This window comes from Alosa sapidissima, chromosome 2 (assembly GCF_018492685.1).
Source record: "Alosa sapidissima isolate fAloSap1 chromosome 2, fAloSap1.pri, whole genome shotgun sequence".
In the NCBI taxonomy this organism is placed as follows: Eukaryota; Metazoa; Chordata; class Actinopteri; order Clupeiformes; family Clupeidae; genus Alosa; species Alosa sapidissima.
The window spans coordinates 5,584,779-5,591,987 of record NC_055958.1 but is presented as its reverse complement, the minus strand read 5'-3'; the positions used below and the strand labels follow the sequence as shown (position 1 = coordinate 5,591,987).

The 7,209-nt window shown below is 38.6% G+C and overlaps 1 long non-coding RNA gene across 1 annotated transcript; it reads right to left on the bottom strand.

Annotated features, from left to right (window-relative positions):
- Positions 1-3,402: 3,402 nt before the first annotated feature.
- Positions 3,403-6,428, bottom strand: LOC121703982. Its single transcript, XR_006030197.1, has 4 exons — positions 6,303-6,428; positions 5,120-5,187; positions 4,757-4,927; positions 3,403-4,369 (listed from the first exon to the last, which is right to left on the bottom strand). It is a non-coding gene; the product is annotated as an uncharacterized LOC121703982 (long non-coding RNA).
- Positions 6,429-7,209: the final 781 nt, after the last annotated feature.

Sequence of the window (7,209 nt, the reverse complement as noted above, 5' to 3'; positions counted from 1 at the left end):
TTCCAATGACTCCGAAGCTGTTAAGTATTAACCTAAAAACCCTGCATATTAAGCTAAAAAACCTGCATATTAAGCTAAAAACCCTGCATATTAACCTAAAAACCCTGCATATTAAGCTAAAAAACCTGCATAGTTCGCCTTTAACTTGTGCCAAATAGATATTTTAGTAACAATTTACAAATATGAAAAAAGGGTTAGGTAATGACTAGTTTGCTAATTATTATGGCACCTTATTATAAAGTGTTACCAATCATTTATATTGTTACAAACCTATTTTAAATCACTACATTTCTGAATTAGGGACACATTTACGACTCGTCAGTCAACAGTGAAAGTAATTTTGTAGAACTGTTTTGACCATGAGATCACAGTAAAGTTAGTGTCACTTTGCCTATGAGTTCAAATAATAGTGCAGATGCATGTAGGCTTTACTTTGTTAGTCACAAACAGATTTTAGTGAAGCAAGGTTTAGTGGAATCCCTGATACATACGGTCTCGCGTGCAAGCAGACTCCTTCAAATACGACGCTGACTTTCAAAATACCGATGAGCTGTTTGAAGTTGCGCTGCTTGCTGTTAAAGGGAGTGACAGAACAACCCTTTTGCACCCAGCGCCCAGTGTTTGATCACAAAATCACTCCATTAAATTAGTGAATGTGGACTGGCCACATATATTACTACTGACATTGGATGGCGTGTTCCTTTAATGTCTATAAACTTTGCGCCTCTGACCATCCGTTTCTGATTCCCAAAATAGGGCCCTTAGTGTTCATTTGTTAGCTGACTTATAAAGAAACATTTGTTCCCCTAAGAATTAAGGAAACAACAGCCATGAAGATCAAGTCTGATTACAAGGATTGCAGGCATGAACATACTTCCCAGCCGATATGAATACTTGACTTGATTTGCAAGTCAGATGGACTATGAGATGCCAACATGCATTTCAGAAGCTCAAGACTGCATTGTGTGAAGCAGTGCCTGAGTTTGCCCGTTTCTTCAACCCTTTTAAATTGTACACAGAGGTGGCAGGAAGGAACTTTATCAGTCTTGGTCCAAGAGAGGAAAGAAAGAGTGTCAGAGCAAATCAATAACATCAGTCTTAGCCATCTGATTTCAACTGAATTCAATGTATAAGGGATAATGTGTTGTCTGCTGGACAATAATTTTTGGGGGCAGCCGTGGCCTACTGGTTAGCGCTTCGGACTTGTAACCGGAAGGTTGCCGGTTCGAACCCCGACCTGTAGGAACGGCTGAAGTACCCTTGAGCAAGGCACCTAACCTCTCACTGGCAGCTTACTGCGCCAGGATTAGTGTGTGCTTCACCTCAATGTGTGTTGAGTGTGTTTCACTAATTCATGGATTGGGATAAATGCAGAGACCAAATTTCCCTCACGGAATCAAAAGAGTATATATACTTAATACTTACTTATACTTAATGGAAGCTGAGACAATAGACATTGCCTTAAGGTGCTTCACAGAACTCAGTAGAACTCAGAACTGCATTATAGGCGACTGTATGTGTAAAAGTTTGGAAGGGATTGTTAAGTGAAAACCAGCTGCAGGTACAGTAGCAGGGGGCTACAACACCTCACAGTAGAGAGTCTATAGAGCGGAATAACATGCTGCGCATTTGCAACTGTCACAAGCAAATTGTGAATGGTGATTGAATTTCGAGTCATGCTGTGTAATGTGAAATAGGTTTGGTTGTTGATTGGCCACTGTGGAAATCCCCAACCTATAGCACAAGGAATGTAACTCCTTTTCTGAGTATGGTTGAACATAGAGGAGAGGGGGAGTTAGGACACAGATTAAAATCAACATGTTGCAGTAGCCAGACATCAGAGAATTGACCAAGAAACAAGGGAGGGAGAATGTGACAACACATTGCCTCACATCAGAGATTGCTCAAACAAAACCGCTGTAAGAACTGGGAATGAAATCCAGACAGGCTGTGGCCAAACCAAACAAATACAAATGCAAGAAAACCTTGATTTATTGATCTCAGCTCTACTGTTGGAAGAAAGCAGGGGAGGTCAAGACCTCATGTTCACAATAATCCAGATCTCTGCTTGCTGCCTACTTCGCAAGGAGCACTGACCTCTTTCACAGAGAACATGTACAGCACACGTGTGCATCTTGTCAATGCTTGCCAGAGCAATGCTGCTTTAGGTAGTAATACATTTCTAATAAAATGACAAACGTCAGAGTCAATTTTGCACTTCAGCTGAGACAGCCCAAAGCTGATGCTGAAATGACCTGAGATAAAGAGATGAATTTACAGTTGAGATAAGAAAAAAATCAACACCAAGAAGAGATATGCTTATGATCACCTTAAAACACACAGACAGTAGTACAAAGACTGGAAAATAACCATGTGCAACTTGACACCATTTTTGTGGAAATGGGTGTGAACATCCAAAATATGTTTTAACAGGTACCAGACAAAACGTGTCAAGTTGAGAGAAGGAGATGGTCTGCACACTGTATATGGGCTTCAAGAAATACTTTATTTATTCTAAAAAGACAACGTTTTGAGATCGAAATGTCCTTGTGTTGCTGATATTTTGTAGTTTCCTTTGCTTCTGTGTTCTCAGCGGATGCCTGGTCTCAAAAAGTAGTTGAATTTATGCATGACACAGCAACCTTAAATTAAATCCCTATCATCATTATCACCATGCTGAATCTCCCTTCCATTAAACGCAATGTGTAAACACAGCACCACAAACAATCCCCTGATGTCTGACTCATGGTAGAGGGCCTTGGGGGCCGTTTAGTAAGACTAAGAAATGTTTAGTTTCAAAAAGGCACACTGTGGCAGAGCAACACTCAACACACTCGAAACAGCTGAGTGATTAAAGCACAAGCGCCTTCTTCAAGTGGTAATCCCTGTAGGGAAAGGCAGGCTTGCAGTGGGCACAAGTTTATCTATTGCCTTTTTCTCCCCCTTCTCTCTTCGTCGCACATTCCACTCCCCATGGAGATAAAGGCAGGCGTCATTACCAGCTGTGACTGTGGGTCTTTCACACCATCATTCTCTTCCATCTGCTTCCAAAGAGCAGGCTCTGTTTCCGAGGGGGGTGGTGGTCTTTAGAAAGAAAGCTATGCTAACAGCAGACAGGCACATGGGATGTACAGTACACTGTAAGAAAATTTCCCGTAAAAAAACAGGAATCAACTGGCAGCAGAGTTTCCAGGAAGTTCCTGTTATTTAACGGTGCCCTGGTTTAACATTAAGTTAATGTAAAATAACAACATTAATTTCCTGTAAATTAACAGGAAACAACTGGCAGGACTTCCAGGAGCTTCCCGTTGTTTAACGGCAGACTACCATAACATTAAATTCCTGTTAAGTATATAACATCATTTTCATGTTGGGTAACAAGAAAAAAATGTGATCTTCACGTTAGTTACACAACAGGTCTTTAATTTTTTACAATTACAGGAAACAAGTTCCATATATTGAGTTCATCCACTCTCAAATCAACATTTTAAAGATAAAAATCAATTTTTTCACATCAGTTACTTATTTGTAGTTTAACAGATATTTTATTTCACAGCACTTACTTGACAGTCTAACAGTAAAGTAATCTTTGAAAGATGAAGGGACATGAAGCAAGATAATAGTAAATAGTAATTCAGGAACATGTAGACTGACTATAATCGTATTTCAGGATCAGGGAATAAGACACAGAAGAATTATCATGGAAAATAAAAACATCGCATTAGGCTCGTGTATCATGTATGAATGTAAAATGTAGATACATAGTAGTATTTTGAAAATCGGATTTCAAAGAACAGGTAATAGGATACAGAGGAATTACAATGGAAAACAAATACATTGCATTAGGCCCGTTTAAAATGTAGACACGCTATCTAGTAGTATTTTGAAAATCGTATTTCAAAAAACAAGGAATAAGGTACAGAAGAATTATCATGAAAAACAAAAACATCGCATTAGGCTCGTGTATCACGTATGAATGTAAAATGTAGACACGTGATCTAGTTGTATTTCAAAAATCGGAAATAAGGTACAAAAGAATTATCATGGAAAATAAAAACATCGCATTAGGCTTGTGTATCACATATGTATGTAAAATGTAGACATGTTATCTAAAGTAGTACTATTTCAAAATCAAATAAGATACAGAATAATCATCACAGATATTTATCAATTATCAATATCATTGCATCGCATTGGCCTTGTGTACATGTGAGAATGAATAAACTGACAGATTATGTCCAGAAGAATTTAAAGTAAGAGATGAGTATAAATGATAATCAGGGAGGGAATCAAGTAACATTCATGAGAAATCAAGTAACATTCACTTTACTTATTAGTGATTGTTCTTAGGCTTCTTCTGGGCCTTTTTCTGTGAGAGAGAGAGAGAGAGAGAGAGAGAGAGAGAGAGAGAGAGTTACAAAAACTGATAGGGTACACTAGGATTCATGTAGAGGAAAATTGTGCCAAAGTGAATGAATCGGATGTGAATTTGTAACGTTAACACACTTTCTCACAATGAAATTAACTGACATTTATTACTTACTGTAACTGCATTTATATTTGATTTAATCAGTTGTATAAAGTAGAAGTATAGTGTTATGTGGTTATTACAGCAGTACTATGCATGATTGCTCTCTTCAGAGGGTGTAATCCTGCATAGTAGTGCTTATAACTACATAGTAGACTACTACACAACCCCCCCAATACATACCACACATAAAACAAACTCTGGTTCGAAAGTGTGACATGAACTTACCTCTGGAAGAATTCAAGGGTGCACGCTGCCTCCTCCTGATATTGCAGATTCAGAATATAGAAGGTGGAGAAACATGTCGCAATCCCTGTTAGAAATGTGGCGAGGTTGGACCCTTCACAAACGATTAAGGATTCAATGCTGACCACTTTTGATGATTACCTTGTCGTTCACCTGAAAAAAAGAATTTATCATATTAAATTTAAGATATAGATCCACATGTCAACTATGATTAGATTCCTTTTAGGATTTTGTCCAAACAAAATTCAATACAGAAAAAAAAAAAAAAAACATTTAGTGTTCAAAAATTGATTTAAATATGTATATGTTGATCATTATTACTCTAGTGAATGAAAACAAACATACCTAGTAATATCAGGTGAGTCGTCACAGGTAGGCTTGGAAGACTCAACATCAGCTACAGTCGCACATCCCTTAGCAAAAGAAAAGAAAGGCACTGAACAACTCTTCATGTGTGTGTGTGTGTGAGTGAGAAAGTGAATGTAATCGCTGTGAGTGTGTTGTGTGTGTGTGTGTGTGTAAGGAGTGAGTGAATGTGAGTTGTCTGCAAGGTGAGTATGAAAGGTGTGTGTGTGTGTGTGTGTGTGTGTGTCTGCCGTTGAATGATTAAAAGTGATGAGGCGGGTGTGATAAGATGTTTGTGTGAGGAATGTGTGTATGTGTGTGCAAAGTGAGGGTGCTTGCTTTTGAAATGGTCTGTCTTATCAAAACCACATTGTTTATGGTTTCTATATATGTGTGTCTAAAGACCTAGACAGATAGATAGATAGATACTTTATTGATCCCCAGGGGAAATTCAAGACCTGCATGTCTCTTTAATTTGGCAATCTGGAACACAGCATGGAAGGTCTATATTGGGTATATTGTCATGAATTTAGGTATGGCTCACATAAATAGACGCAGTGGACTGATGCCCACATATATGACATGTAAACATCTTCCTGTTGCATGCCGCTAGCTCAAATGAACTCAGGAGGAATACCATACACGTGTCATGCAACCACCTCTGCTATGGAAAGCTAGCTAGGCTACTAACTAGCATTAGCTTTCTAAACTGTCAACTGAAGGACTTAACACAACTTTTAGTAATTACCAGCACGGGCGAAATCCATGCATACAAGTAAACACTGAAAGCAGTAGTCACACTACACTGATCCGTTTGTGCCATATTGTTTATTTGGCCACTGGTTTATTAAACTGATGATGCTAAGCAGACTTAGCTAGCAAACAGTGTTATAGCAGTAAATCACGCGAGTTAAACTTTAAAAAACTACGCATACCCTACTCATACCAATACTTTTAGATGGCTTCAGATTGCAATGGAGAAACGTAAAATTTGATCAACAAGTGATAACGATAACGCATGGCTTAAGGGCGAAAGCGTGGGTTTGGCTAGCTGAATAGCACTGCTACTAACTTCGTTTCAGCAGGGTAACATTCAGAGATGTTGTATTATACAACTTGTATAAACATGACCAGTGTGCTTTCAAACGTTGTATTTCTGGTCAAAGATGACAGATAAACTCACCTTATTGTGTTGATGGGTTTGGGTATGATTCCAACGTATCGTCTTCTCTCAGCAGACAGCTTCCCATCACCAGCTCGAAGGTAACGTTAATAGATAACGGGAAGTACGTGTGTTCCAGAATAAACATTACGGGTGTGGTAAATAACAGTGTTGGAGCCTGATTTTACACATTTGTCTTACTAATGACTGGAAAGTCCTGTTTATTGAAGGAAACAGGTGAATAATGTTGGAATCTGGGTGTAAATTTACAGAAACTTTTTACAGTGTAGTAGGCCCACAAGCTGAAGAGTTTTGAGAGACAGAGAGACAACGAGGTTCTGGAAGACACAGGCGTGCAGAAAAATGGCTTCTGCTCTCTTTCTATACTCGATAAAGCCTGACAGAGGACATTCACACATACTCTGTGGATTACAGCAGAGCCTTTAGTTAAATATGTACAGTCATCCTTGATCATTAGTCATTATCATATATTTATGTGCAAGGGAACCCTCCAATGAAAACCCAAGATGACTTTTTCTTTGGATTTGGAATGTGCCATTTGTTATGCCATTTGGTGTTTGTTCGGTGAAATGTGCGGTTGAAATCAGGAAGACAGTTTTAACTACACCTATCCATCACGCAGGAAATCAGCACGGAGCTTAGAGAACAATTGATTAGCGATTGTGCAATGAGCTGCCTAGTAATCGCTTATTTGCATGAATAGATTTCCTGTCAGACATTTTCTGCTCTATAGCCAAATTCAGCACATCGTTTGACAACAAGAGTTTAAAATGCAGGACTGTGGTAAAAAAAGAGAAAAAAACATAAAACAGAATGTTTTAAACTAAATCTACTTGGTTTGTCAGATGTTAGGATGATTTATATCAGGCCCTGGAGCAAGTGGGACAGAATTAATCCACAGAGGCTT